The sequence below is a fragment of the Tachypleus tridentatus genome, chromosome 2, assembly GCF_004210375.1.
Source record: "Tachypleus tridentatus isolate NWPU-2018 chromosome 2, ASM421037v1, whole genome shotgun sequence".
NCBI lineage: Eukaryota > Metazoa > Arthropoda > Merostomata > Xiphosura > Limulidae > Tachypleus > Tachypleus tridentatus.
In genome coordinates, this window is record NC_134826.1 from 76,326,512 (window position 1) to 76,342,807 (window position 16,296).

Below are 16,296 nucleotides of genomic sequence, written 5' to 3' on the forward strand. Positions count from 1 at the left end.
GATTATATTTGGGCAAGACCTAAATAAGGTTGTATTAAAATAAAAAGCCCGCAACAAACCTGGATTTCACTGATATATTACAGCTGTACAATTTACGTTGCAAGAAAGTGCAGATTCTAGAGTTAAGCGGGTGTTAAAATGAGCTTGACGTTGCAAAAAGAAAATCAGTGATGTGATTTATTAAATCTATAAAGATAAACAGTCTGCGTCAAAGGTCATGCATTGTGATAGTATATGCAAGTACATCAGTGATATAATGCTAAACTATTTGATTTCAGAAAGAAAACTGTTTGACGGGTTAGGATTTCTGTCGAGGCTACTTCCAGAGGATCAACAGAAATAGAGTCGCTAATAGATTGATTTGATAACAAACATACGAAGAATTTTCCCAGTTAAAAGAGAGCTAGTGGGTATAAAGGTTAAGAAAATCTCATCTGCATGTCATAACCATCGAAAAAGAGACTTAACTAAAGAACTGTATAATGTAATGTTTTATTTTTGTATCAGGTTTGTTCCAGAAATTTCACAGTCGAGGATGAGGGCAATGTTTTAAGAAATATTTACAATATTTTCGTTTACACGTTGTTGTTCTTTTGCTAGAGAGAGTTGCCAATCATGATAATAATAATACAATACCTACAATCTTCGTGAATGTTAAATATCGATAAGCTTTGTGGGGTATCTGGAAACAAGCAAGCGTTGTAAATGCCATTAGTAACTAATAAAAAATCAGCGAGCATTTAAGGAGAGTTATCGCATCTATTCTGTTACTCTATGAATTGCGTGTTTGTGTTTGTTTATCCATCAAAGGTAAGTATGTTAGGCGTAGGTGCCATTACCAAGGAATTTCTTTTCAAACATTCTTTGTGAACTTGGGTCTACAACTTGTTTCACAGTGAACGTAGTCTGTAGTAAATTTATAGAAGAAATAAGTTGATTTGTTATCGTTACGTAAACTAGACTTCGAATTATTTTCGCTAAACAATTCATCAGAATCCGCCCAGTGTGAAAACATGCTTAGTTTCATGTTAATCTATATTAAGAGCAATTTGAGAAACATTTCCGTACCTAAACCAAATTTAATCTGCGTTAATGAAAGCTTAAATACGTCTTGATTAAAATATATTTTGTTTATTACAATAAATTCATATTATTTCATCTTTAAAGTTTGACTTGTGGACTGGCTAAATGAATCCTATCTAGGAGGGATAATTAATATAACATCCCAACCGTAAAATAATAAATACACTTTATTTAATTTCGGTATAACTTTTGTTTTCATAGATCTTCATCCATTAATATGTGATTATATGAACACTTGAAAATACATTTATCAAGAAAAACGTAGAGCTTAATTAAATTATTTTATTTACTGGACTTGTAATAGTTTTCATTTATTTATGAGTTAAAAGCATACATATCAAATGAAAGCCTATTCTAAGACATTAAATTTCATGGGAAAACGTAGTTTAATTAGTTACTTCACTACATCCTTGGCACGTTCATAATATGATGAATTTTTACTAACTGGTCAGCATATTTTTATATAAACTGTGCCACTATTGCCTAATGTTATGTTTTTAACCTGATTATCAATAGTTCGATATATATAGTGGTGTTAAAAAATATAGTCTTTGTTTGTTTGTTTTGGAATTTCGCACAAAGCTACACGAGGGCTATCTGTGCTAGCCGTCCCTAATTTAGCAGTGTAAGACTAGAGGGAAGGCAGCTAGTCATCACCACCCACCGCCAACTCTTGGGCTACTCTTTTACCAACGAATAGTGGGATTGACCGTCACATTATACACCCCCACGGCTGGGAGGGCGAGCATGTTTAGCGCGACGCGGGCGCGAACCCGCGACCCTCGGATTACGAGTCGCACGCCTTACGCGCTTGGCCATGCCAGGCCAAAAATATAGTCATAAGAGAAATTTGTTTACAAATGCTAAGCCTATTAAAGTACAATCGTATTTTGCCTTCACTACTTTTCGATGGTTAAAGGTTTTGTAACATATTTATGTGCTCTTACCATTAGATAATATTACAGCTACATTAAAATTTCATTTATCATGCGCAAATAATTTTAGTTATTTTTTAAAATTGTTCACCCACAACAAAATATACATGTATCTACTTATCATGTGTCTGTAAATTATACAAAGAGCCGAATTAAAGTGAACAACAACGCCAACTCTTATATAATAGACATGCTTCAGTTTAATATTCAACTTCACTTTTTTGTGCGGTTCATTCTCAATAGCTTGGGAAATAAAAAATGTTTAGAACGGCTGTAAATAATTTGCAAATATAAATATTTCTAATATTTCCAAAATACATAATTTCGTGAAAATAATTTAGATTATCAACGTGTAAGTATTTCTGTATTTTACTGCCCCTAAGTCTCCCACAGGTACAGCGGCCAGTCTACGGATTTACAACGGTAAAATCATGGGTTCGATTCCCCTCGGTAGACTCAGCAGATAGCCTTATGTGGCTTTGTTATAAGAAACACACACACACTACCTCTGAATTCACAAAAGCCATGAGTACAATGACAAGGTGGATATAAAATAAATCTGGGATTGTTTTCTAACCCGCTTACTGTATACAGTAAAACTTAGTCATTATTATTATGGCTCTATCAAACAAACACTAAGTTACTGGCGTACGAAATTACTCGTTCAAGAAGTTAAGTCGGCTGTAATGGAATCATTCGTCCAGTAAGTTATAGTGAAATATGTGTTGATATCTGTGGTTCCTCTGATAATAATTCGGTCTAGGCTTCTATGTACAAGACTGCACGAAAAAGTAAACTTCATGGCAAGAAGGTTTGCTTGCCGTATGTCAACAAATGTAGGCAGCATATTAATAAAATATATATAGAATGTAGCGTGACTTTTCACTTAATAAATTATCTGCCCGTCTCAAAGACGTAAAGGTTGAAACAGAAGAATTTAATAAATCTAATAATTACAAAATGATTTGTGTGTGTATTGGAGTTTATGTTAGCCAAACACTTTTAAATACCTGAAATTCAGAAGAAATAAATATAAAAATATAGTATACAAATGCAGATGTAACTAATCGGTTTTATCAGAACATGAGGTAAGAACATATCACGTTACAGATAAGAAAAATGTTAGACTGAGAAACCAGGTTGAGTTCAAGTGGGAAAGAAACCTTAGAAAGCAATATTTGGAGCAAACATATTGTTCCAGGTGTGAAAAAATGAAATCCTGGAAATCTGTTTTGTAAGTTCTTCTTCGATGGTCACCAGTTATTTACATCGAGAAACACTATATTATGAGAAGAAACAGACAAATATCGAAGTTTGAAACATAAGGTGACAATTTTATTGACAAGTCTGTTAACAATATTATTATACAAAAATTATTCCTGTTGTTATAACATACGTATAATGGTTTTAATTTTCTTCTAATAACTCAAAATGAAGATTGTCTTGAACATATTTTATAAATTAAATTTGAGATTTATCTAATTGATTCGCGCTATTGAATTGTTAAAACTATCTAAAGAATGTGGTTGATATTAAAGTATATAAATTAAATGTTTACAGAAGGTATAAACTTCAGCATAAGTTGTTTTATTATCTGTACAGCTGTAAATAAAATAATACAACGTATAGTTGTGGAACTTTTTTTTTAATGTTCCATAATACTTCCCAAAATTTCGTCAAACTGTGTGGTCGCCTTTTGACTTACCCATTGTTTACAAAAGTCTAACCAACCTCAAACATATTCATATTGGGACTTTGTAGATTCTAAGCCATTGTCGTGGGTTTCCCGTTGACCTATATTTTTATATCATGTTTGGCTAACTTCATTTGCCACATAACTTAGACGACTTACTCTCTTTCTGTCAGATTTTAATTCAATAGAATTACATAATGGAGAAGAAACTCTTTGTTTCTATAAGAATTTAAGGTGCTGTGAGTTTTATACAGATATATAATTAAAATTAGCTAATTCTTGATATATAAATTATAGATATCCATGTCATACAAAAGTGTGCAGTTCATGGTCTGACTGGTTACGACCTTCTCTAATTCTTTTACAGGTTTGCGTTGACTGTTCCAAGACAACTGGGATTTGCATTTATTATGTAAATAATGTATATCTGCGAATATGTTCATTCTATTGTTTGTGGTCAGTAGTTAGGGAAACCGAAGTCGTCTACCACCAGACAGTGAGTTACCAAGGGTACATTGCTGGTAGATAAATAATATCATATGATAACGTCATCAATATTATATATTTATTGATTTATTTTGAGTAGCTGATGTTTCCCAGCGCCAGAGGGCGCATTACTAAGAACGAGTTGCTGAAAGAAGGGTAACATCTTGTGATTTCGTCTTCTTCATTAAAATTTTTAATTCTATTTGGTAATATTGAAAAAAGACAGCTATTTTGTTGATCATATTTTTTATCACAAAGATAAAAAATGTTCTTGAGAAAACAGTTGACCTTTTCATATAATTTCAGTTGATTAAGTTTTCAGTTTTAAATGCATTATATGATATAGTTTTTATCTATTTACTGTGAGAAGGGTGTTGATTGAATTTTCTAAATAATCAATAGAAAACAAGTAATTCATATTCATGGAATTATATTTCTTAATAATTTTAGGGTACATAAACTCAAAATAGTAGATTATAATTCTACTTTATAATAAATAAAGTATCTAAATGTATCAAATGTTTAAGATTTTCAAGCCCCCCACGCTAGTGCAGCGGTATGTCTCCGGATTTACAACCCTACAATCAGAGGGTTCCATTCCCTCGGTGGGCTGAGGAGATAGCCCTTTGTGGCTTTGTTATACGAAAAACACACACAAACATTTTCAAATTGATTATCTTTTAATTGATAAATACCTCAATGTTTTAAGCACTTATAGTTAATGAATGCTAGTTAAATCCTGGACTTGACGAGATTAAAACAAATATTAACAATATACGTTTCACAAAGGTAAATGGTGTTTCTGTAGACACAGTGTTAATGTAATTCCATAGGGATGCATACCAATTTCAACTTGTTTCATTTCTTCTTATTGGTTTTATTTGTATACTTAATATTATTACATGTGTTTTATAAAGTTAAATAGTGTTTTTATAAGCGAATTTTATATGTAAAACACTGATCGTTAATTCAACAGTTTTTCATTTCTATAATAAGTATATTCTATTATATACTTTTATTTGTATTCAATTAGACTCACGCTGATTGTTTTTATAAGTATTACCAAAACTTTAAGTCTTATATAGGGGATTATGACATTAGATCAGTTGTTTAGGTTTATAATTAAATAATAAGAATGATTTGGAAATTTAAGCGAAAATATGTAGTAAAGCGAACCTCCAAGGTTAAAATTTTAAGCTGGTTTACAGTTGAATTATTACGATTTTTAGTTTGTGTAAAATATAGAAGAAATAAATTGATACCTTTAAGACCTTCGCAGTACCTTATCTACTCGTCTACAAAAGGTTATGACGCTATATATCAATCTATTTTGTTGTATGCTTATAAAATAGTAATAATAATAATTACAAATGGGACGTTTTGAGCCAATTTTCTTTTCTTTGTAAGTCTAGCACGTGTCCTTGTTTTGTTCATTTTTATGTATGTACAGACTTAACAGTCAATATTAAAGGTTTAAATATGTTTTATGAATTAATATTTACTGTTTAAGCTGCATTTTGCTTGACCGTTCTATTAGGTTTCGTGTAATTCCTTGCAATCCTTATCATGAACCATTATTGTTGTTCATGATTACACAGTAAACTTTTGAATGTATATACTCTACAACTATTGAGAAACAGAATCACACAAACGAACATCTGGTGTTTTTGTACATATTATTTAGATAATTCAATGAATGCCATCCAGAGAACAAATAGATAGAAAATATGTCATACAATATACTGATTATAAAAGGAAAAAATAAATCTGATGAAATAATATGCAAAGATCAAATGCCTTATCAAAACCATTTTTATTATTATACTAAAAGACATGTGATGTACAATGAACAAAATAACAATCTTTCTTAAATATTATCATATGGAAATGAAAACTATAATTCTGACGACACAAAGACGTTTTTGTTTTTGGAATTGGATGTTTCAAATATCTTTTTACCTCACGAGCTTGAGCAATCACACAAATATAGTATATTGATTAAAAAAACAAAAACTATAAATCTAATAAAATAAAATACAAAAGTCAAATGTCTGGTCGAGATCATTTTATCATTATACTAAAAATACGTAATACATTCAGGAAAATAATTGTCTGGCCTTAACAATGAAGTGAGAAGCTATCATTTATAATAATGTGATTATATGTGACGTCTCATCATCTCCTAGAAACACGTCCCTAGCAATTCTTCCTCTGGTACTCATGATTTAAGCATGTGACCTCACCTCTCCTAGCAACGCACCCACTGGTAGCCTACAACTTCATTTTAACTATCTGGTCTGATGCTTATTTTAAATTTGGTCTTTTCTATTCAAGATCACTTTTAAGCAGCTACCCATTGAGACCATTCTGTTCTAATATGTACCTTACTGTTTTTTATGGAACGTTGTTCAGATCTGTTTTTATAGCAGGGTTAGTAGTAAAATCTAAACTCGATCATCGTCTGTATTGTAAAGAACAAAAATGTCACTTGTTACTTAACAGGTTTTCGTTTCGGTTTTCTCGACCATTTCCATTATTAGCAGTGACAGTTTCACTTATCATTTACATAGTTTTTTTTTTTAATTAGCTACTACAGATACATGAGGTCTAGTCAAACGTTTCTGCAGGAAGTGTTTATTCATTAAAAAAGCTAAACTTCATTGTCCTATACACTTGTCATGCAATTTTTCAGTCCTGAGAGCCATAACTGAATATTCGTTACTACTACTATTATTACCGAGCCTAATATTACTGCCTAACTTTATAGGAACTGACACATGTAGTTCAGAAAATCGTAACTTTAAACTATTATATTGTTACCTCTCATTTATTGGTGAAATATTTTCATCTCTATCAAAAGAGGAAAAGGAAGTATTCCAAAATTAAGAGAACAAACACTTCTTAACCGGAACAGCGGTAAATGTACTGACTTACAGCGTTAAACACCTGGGTTCAATTCCCTGCGCTAGACACAGTAAATAACCTAATATGGCTTTGATCTGAAATAAGATCAAACCTTCTCACAATCAGAAGATCCAAACTGTTCTTTGACCACTTACTAACTTTAAAAGGTTAAGATACTGGTGTACTGGAACGTGTCGTTACATAATATTTGTTTTTATAATACTAAATAGTAACTAAAATAACGTGTTGTATTCACACTTTCTAGTATGTGTACCTCATAGTCACGTTTTTGGAGATTAAATATAATTTACTTTCTGTCATAAATATTCGTGTTATACGCTCATTCGTTTAACACTCAGTATATATAATATTTTAACTAACGCCATGTAATAAAAACCGAGTACAAATAATGTTAAAATATATCTATGCATTGAAAAACCTAAATTAAGTACCAATGATAATGTATTTATTAAAATCGTGTAAGTGTTATAAAATAAACCTCATGTCATTTATTCAAAGCGTTAAATGTTATAATTGGATAATCGCTAACAATTTAAAGTTTAATCGCATTAGTAGTAGGAAAGACACTGTGAGAAAAAATAGATAGAAAAAAGAAATACTTTAGCTAGCATAATTCAAGAATTATAAAAATCTCGCATAACAAGGTCAGCAGTGAATAGTAAGAACGGTGGATTCACCATTACGTAATATATTTACAGAATTCTGTTACCAACAGGTTTAACTGACACTTGCCGGAGTTAACCATTTGACTATCTCGGGTCAGCAAACCAAGTACAACTTCTTTGTTTTCAACTGTGTGAATAATAATAGGTGCGTTAATAAACTTCTATAACTGTTAGGAAACAAAGATATAATATAGAATTGTACAGTGAAATTGTATGTTTATTTTTAAACATTTTGGAGATATTTATATATTAATAAGTCTCTATAACCGTTGTGGAACAAAGATATAATATAGTATTGTACAGTGACATTGTATGTTTATTTTTAAACATTTTGGAAATATTTATATATTAACAAACCTCTATAACCGTTGTGGAACAAAGATATAATATAGAATTGTACAGTGTCATTGTATGTTTATTTTTAAATATTTTGGAGATATTTCTTTCCAGCAAAGCTGATATAACTAAGTTATATCATATCGCATACTATGATTTCAGCATGATTTAATTTAGAAAATTTCATTTAATGAAAACATATTAATTTCATATACAAGAATGTTATATTGTTAAAATTACACACTCTTTCATAAATCCTCATAATATAAGTAATTCAGCACTTGACTATTGTTAAGAAGACAGGAAAGCTTTTTAGAATGAGAGAAAGATGGATGGTGAAAAGTACAGCCGAATCCTATAGGAAAATATAGGCCTTTTTGGTTACAAAACAGGAATGGACTTGTAATATTCAACCTTTCTTTTTTCAACAGAAAAAGTACAAATATAAAATCAAATGGCCATACTAGTGGTCAATTTTAGAGTCTATAAGTTTATTATGTCGCAATATTTTCTGATGAAAAAATAATGGAATTTAGTGCAACATTCTGTATCTTGTTGTAAATTAAGTAGTTTTCTTACAAGTTCAAAGATAGAATAAAATAAATTGATATGTGTGGGATTTATAAAGTTCATTGTATCTATGGTCAAACTTACATTGGCAAAACGTGTAGAAGTTTAGAATTCAGGATCAACGAATTTGTAAAAACGTGGCACAAAAATACAAAGCAAATAAACTGGTATTAGCAGAACATGTGTCGGAAGCATCTCATGTTACAGAGTGCAGTAACATTAAGTTGATCAAGCGGGTAGAATTTAAAGTTGAATTAAATATCAGAGAAACGTTTGAATTAGAAAGAAATAAAACCAAATACATCGTGTTACTTTTCAGTTGTTTTGTAGCACTGGGTACATTAAGCCTACATAACGTTATTGGTAGGTAAGTGATAATGTGAGTGAGTCGCAACCATGTATTTATCCTTCCTCTGAAACATACGTAGAGCATTTTTAGGGCAAGTCTCTATTTTTAATAACTATATCTATTTATTATTTAATGCTTATAACATTGTGTTCATTTTAAATTATTTAATGAAATACTTTTTTATAATTAAAAATTCCGACTTTAAATGTTTTTGATAAACTGACAGGTAAATCAAGAATAAACTTTTATATTTTATCAATAAATGAATTAGTTTTATCAGTTGGGTATATAGTACTTCATTAGTTTTATCAGTTGGATATATAGTACTTCATTAGTTTTATCAGTTGGGTATATAGTACTTCATTAGTTTTATCAGTTGGATGTATAGTACTTCATTAGTTTTATCAGTTGGGTATATAGTACGTCATTAGTTTTATCAGTTGGATGTATAGTACTTCATTAGTTTTATCAGTTGGGTATATAGTACTTCACATTCGCATGCCATAGTTTTATTAATTAAATTGATATATTTCTGTTAAGTGTATTTCATTGACAATACTTTTGTCGGAAATGAATTTTTATGATGGAGACTTTGAAATAAATTGTGTATAAGAGCAACATAAAACTGTGCTCAAAACATGCTTCGTGGAAATACAGCTGAAGACAACGTTAAGAGAAACCTCTATATAATTTATTAGCCTTCTATCACTCCTCTTATACGTATAAAAAAACAGAACAAGTATAAGACCATCACTGCTGCATTTGGCTGTGTAATTTATCAAAGTGTCAGCTTAGCTCGTCACTTTTTCGCATGACTTGTGCATCTGAACGCTTGACCAGCCCAGAAGCTGGTCATTAAAGGAAGATTCGGCCAGTCCATAAACTGTTTATTAAAGGGCGTTTGCCCTTCAAGTCAACAACCTTCACGAAACTTTGGAAGGGAAACTGTATAAACAACAGAAAGATGCATTATGTGGGTATCATGTTTCTATTTCTTCAGTAATGATAGAAGCGGGTGGAATTATTCACAAGATAGAAGAAAGTACGGTCGACTAACTCGACATCACCGTGTAATTCTGTGATGAATCAAACCGAAGAGCAGTTTTCTATAAAGTTACTTTGAAGAAATGATGACTAAAAGAATACTGGTTTTGAACTGGTTTGTCAAAGATGCATCAACTTAAACAATATCGTCATAGTGGTGAAGAGAATGTCTTATTTATTTGCATCACTTAAAATATGATTACATTTTCACGATAAAAAAGTACTTTCAGAGGTATCTACAATGACAAAGTAGTAACATCATGAAACGAATACATAAAACACTGCTAACGTCAATAAAATACGTAGCTCTAGAAAATCAATTAGCAACAAAAATATAAAAAACTTAAAATCTTATTGGTCGTTTGTATCAGAAGCACACTTCTAAAATCCTAAAGCTAACAAGACAGGTATGTTTCTTGAAAACGTTAAGGTTTTAAGGTTTGAAACATTGAAATAATTTGGTTTTGAAGTTTACTATTACTGACTTTAGAACAGTTACGAAACTGTTAAAGGTTAATGAATTTCAATAAATCGTTAGCAACACGAGATATTTTTTAAGAAAAAAGAAAAACATAAAGTTTAAAAGATATTAAATGAAAACATTGTTTTTTGTGTAAGTTATTAGAGTAAGATGACTGAAAAGATCCATTAGTTTCATTTATTTTATTATAAGAAGCATTGGTATAGAGGGCGTTTATAATACTCAGAAGTTAACATTATCACTTCGAAACAATAAGATAATTAAGTGATTTGAGGCTGTAGTCCTATTGTATGTTATTAAAATACAATTATGTAATTAAACTTTAAGCCACAATTGTGAAGATTGGGTGCTTCAACAAGAAAATAATCGCTATTTGCCTGATGTAATTATTTTATGGATGTAATCAGACATAAATATAATTACATATTAAACTGTACTAGTGTAGTTAGTTAGTTATCACCATTAGATTCCATCTAGGAACATAGAGCCGCAATCGCTTGCGGATTCCTCAACAAGTATTTAAGTGAGCAGGTTGTTAGCCCACTGCACCGAGCCGTCCCTAATTTAGCAGTGTAAGACTAGAGGAAATGCAGCTAGTCATCACCACCCACCGCCAACTCTCGGGCTACTCTTTTACCAACGAATAGTGAGATTTACCGCAACATTATAACGCCCCCACAGCTGGGAGGGCGAGTATGTTTGGCGCGACGCGAGCGCGAACCCGCGACCTTCGGAATACGAGTCCCACGCCTTACGCTCTTGGCCATGCCAGGCCAGTGTAGTTGATAACAGGAAATATTTAGATGTGTATACATAAGTAGTATTGCATTTGGATTGTAAGTATGATTTGTAATAGAAGAATTAATATGTACACTGATTACGTGTGCTTTCGTATTATGACATTTTCTATTTAAGGTTTTAACAATAACGACATTTCTGGTGGAGTTTTGTTATTTTTGTTATCTCTATCCAAGAACAATCAAAATCAAGGTGGTAGCGAATCACCATTGAACAGAAACATGATACTATCTTTTTATATCACTGAAACTAAGATAACAAAGGAACACAAATAATAATCAAATACAGGATTATAAGGTGTAAAAGTGGAAGCTTTTGTTTTGAATTTCGCGCCAAACTACGCTGGGGTTATCTGCGCTAGCCGTCCCTAATCAAGCAGTTTAAGACTAGAGGGAAGGTGGCTAGTAATCACCCCCCACCGCCGATCTTGGACTACTCTTTTACCAGCAAATAGTGGGATTGATCGCCATATTATAACATCCACAGAGCTAAAATTAAAATGGCGAGCTAGTTTGATATGACTTGGATTTGAACCCGCGCCCCTCCAATTACGACTCGAGTACCTTAACCATCTGACCATGTCGGGAAGAAAGTATAAATAAGTGTTCAACCTATGAGTTAAACGTTTTGGGCACGATATGCATACATATACATCATAAGATAATTGTTATAGATCATGAAAATATAATGTGCTTCATTTTCTAATAAACATTTTCACATTCTTCAAAATACACATATGTGTAAGATTCCTGTTATTAACTTTGTACTACTGCAGTTAATAAAAAATAATTGAGTACACATATATATGTATATGTAGCATTGTATTTGAGTTGTATTAGTATGATGCGAAACAGAATAGTTAGACATTCGCACATCATAAAAGTATCCATTCTGTTTATTATTCTAACAAAATATTACCAAATTCACCATTCATCGCTTTGTTCCAACCACCGTGAAACTTTCCGCTGCACTGGAACCATTAGTAGCTTTTGCAGATCGAAAGAAGATAAAAATCGTGTTTGTTAGATAACAGATGTTAGGTGTTTGTTCAGTATCCAGTGTTAAATGCTTTCTCAATAGTCAATGTTAGGTATAGACAGTTACATCATTTTATGAAAACCGAAGTTGTAAACAATGATTAGCTAAAACTCAACAAATCTATACTTGTAATCAAGTTACAAGAACACATCAGCGCTATTTTGCTTAAAACCATATTTAAAAAATTATTTACAACATTTCGTCTTCAAAATGAAATGTAACCAAGCAGAACATTTTAAACTGAAATGTATATACATACAAACAAATAATTTTATTTGAGAGAATACTAGTTGTCGTTGTTCTTTTTGTCTTTTAACATCATAATTTTCTCTAAATGACTTAATACAAATATAAAGGTTTGTCCTCATGTTTTATGTTAAGTTTTAATTCTTTAATACTTAATGTTTCCATTGTTTTTCGTTTTGTTTGAATATTTGTCTATATGCAACATTTTTATGTTTTTGAAAGTTATTTTGTATAAATTGGCATATTAAAAGATTGTATATAAATAACACTGAGATAATGTAGCAATGAAAGTACATACAACGAAATTAAAACATAAAAGAACGTTCAAAATCAAAAATCTGGAACCAATAAGCCAACAAAAATACCCAGAAACACAAAAGAGTAATGATGAAAATATCCACCAAGAATAATAAAAGAAAATAAATGTGCTTAGAGATTAATATTATTAATGGGTTTTTTATTAGTGAATAATTAATTAGCTTATGAAAAATGTAAGTTAAATATAGATTCTAACATTGCAACTTAAACCATAGAAATATAAATCTTTCTACAGAAAATTATATTAATAAAAAATTCCTACTGCCACAGTGCATAAAACAAAATGAATAATCTACTATCCCACAAATATATTTTGGAAAACTGAATGTACGTTCTATAATTAAGTATATACCTATTAAATACAAAGTACTATGACTTTTACCCTAAGGGGCTACATAATGCTGAAAAAAAAGAAAAGAAACCCATTCCACTAATGGGTTTCTTGAAAGCGTACTAAGTGAACTTTAAATATATACTTAAAATTTTGAAAATGCTTATTTACAAATATAACTAACATTACAATCACATCAACGGTACTGTAATGGATACCAAAGTGGTTCTCCATTAGACGACATTTTTATTAATCATATTCTAAACCAGCTTTTTCAAATCAGCCTCGTAAAACCTCGTACATGGAAACGCTATATAAAAAACACATTCTTCATTTGGACGCTTAAAAAATTTATCACACATGCAAACTCCTTTCACAAAACAATCAAGTTTACCTGCGATTATTTGCTTACACAGATTAACTTTCTTAACGTCATAGGTTTTTCTAGAAAATCCAATACTAACTTGTACAAAACAACTACAGATAGACAACAGTATATTCACTATAAAAGCTGTCACCTCTCTCACACAAAACGAAACATTCAAGCTCTTAGAATAAAAAAATACGCTCAGATGAAACAGACTACGGAAAACATAGTATAGATCTAATCAGTGATGTCAAGTAAACCCACTTGTAGAGAAAAATATATATGTAAAAACGGCTCGTTTGGGTTGAGGAAATTTTTTACGTAAAAATTTTCTCAACCCAAACGAGCCGTTTTTATATATATATAGTATAGATCTAAAATAAACCACATTACAAAGAGGATATAACCATACCGGAATAGACAGACAAACTGAAAAGGTTAACAACACTCCGCGGAGGAGCATCCTAAATATGAATCATATTAAAGTTTCAAATATAATTCCTCTTGTTACCTATCAGTTTAAATTCAGAAACATTTTACGAATTCTGAAAAAAAATTAATTTCATCTTCTACAGAGCAACAATCGTATTAAAGAGATATTTCTTGAAGTTCCCATTGTCTCCTTCCGTGAAAACAGAACTTTAAAAAATACCCACCCGAAATGATTGCCGTCTATGCAATAAAGTCTGTTGTCAAACCTGCAAGTTCATAAAAAACCCTGACTCATTTTCTGAGAAACATAATAAAAGAATCTTTAAAATATCTAAAGAAATCACTTGTGAAACAAAATAAAAACACCACTTATCTTATACAGAGTAAAAAATTCAATCATCAATATGTAGGACATAAACAACTCTAAGAGAACGTTTCAACAACCGTATACCTTCTAAACAAAATCTACCTGTCGCTCAACACTTCAACCTGGCATTGAAACAGGATTCAATACGAAAGCAGATAGAGAAATGAAAGAAGTTTATTGGGTTGTTAATCTAAACACTGCTCAGCCTTTCTGAATTAATCTAGATCCAGGAATCCATTGCCTCCGTTCACTGGTTTCATCTCCGTCAGAAAAATATTTTCATTATTTGTTTATATTTCATGTGATATGAAAGTTGAATTTCCTGAAACTTTCTGTTTGTTTAAGATAATATTTCATTCCTGTTTTTATAAATTGATTTGTATGACATCTTTTCTAATCGGTCTCCACATGTCACATTCATTTTACTCAAACACCTAAATATAGTTTAAAATATACGTATATTCAGCCATTCCTAATTTAAAATAGGCCTAACATTTTTTCACATACACTCTCGCCATCGGCTACATTGTACCGGAAATGAGACGATTACAATAGTACCGAGAGAAAACTGGATGATTTTCATGATGTTACTAAACTCCGTCTCTATATATCATTCGTTCGATTGCATCTCAACTCCAATTTGCTCCTGAAGATGAAAAGCCTAATTTTCGAAATCTCTCGGATTATTAGTTTCTATTTAATTTATATAATTCTGGAACCTACGTGTTTTTTTAACATCATGCATTTACAAAATATAATAAATACCGTTTTTACTGAATAAATTTTAACTCGAAAATACCGTTTCATCAGTATGTGGGGGAAAAGACTAACTTTATCTTCTACATATTTTATTTTATATTTAACAATTCCCGGCCGTCGCAATGACAATATTTTCCACATTGGTATAAGACAATTTTCAGTAATATATTTTATAGCCCTCGAGTAGCTTTGTGCGAAATTCCAAAACAAACAAACAAACAAATATTTAACAGTAGAATTTTGCTCTCAAGGCGGGGCTTGGCATGACCAGATGATTAGGGCGCTCGACTCGTAATCTGAAAGTCACGTGTTCGAATCTCTGTCCCACCAAACATGCTCGTCCTTTCAGCCTTGGGACTTTATAATGTAACGGATAATCTCATTATTCATTGGTATAAGAGTAACCCAAGAGTTGGCGATGTGTGGTGACGACTAGCTACGTTCTCTCCAGTTTTAGAGTACTAAATTAGGGACATCTAGCGCAGATAGCTCTCGTGTAGATTTGTGCGAAATGAAAAAAAAACCCTTGAGGCGGACCGCAACTATACAGAGCTGAAATATATTTCTAAACATGTATTGCATATATCAAGTGTATTTTGTGTGCAACATGACTCTCACATGGTTATTTAAATCTGTAATGTTGTTTCATGTTTGTTTTGTTTAGTAAAGGTGACAATTCAATTATATAACACATGTAAATTTAAAACAAACGTAATAATTATTTATGAATAGTTGATGTCAATTTGAGAACACGTTTCTCTTTCTCTGTATGTTTTAGTTGAAACTAAAGTTTTATTTTTGAATCTACTTGATAATTTATATGACACAAAACAAGTGGATATCGCTAAAAGTAGTTTTGAACTTATAATATTTATATATCCGTTACAGTGCTTGTTTCTACGGTTAAAACGACCCCCGCTAGTACAGCGGTATGTCTCCGGATTTACAACACTAAAATGAGGGGTTCGATTCCCCTCGATGGGTTTAGCAGATAGCCCGCTGTGGCTTTGCTATCAGAAAAACACGCAAACACTCCTACAGCTAAAAATATAAGCAAAGATTTATAAGCTTTG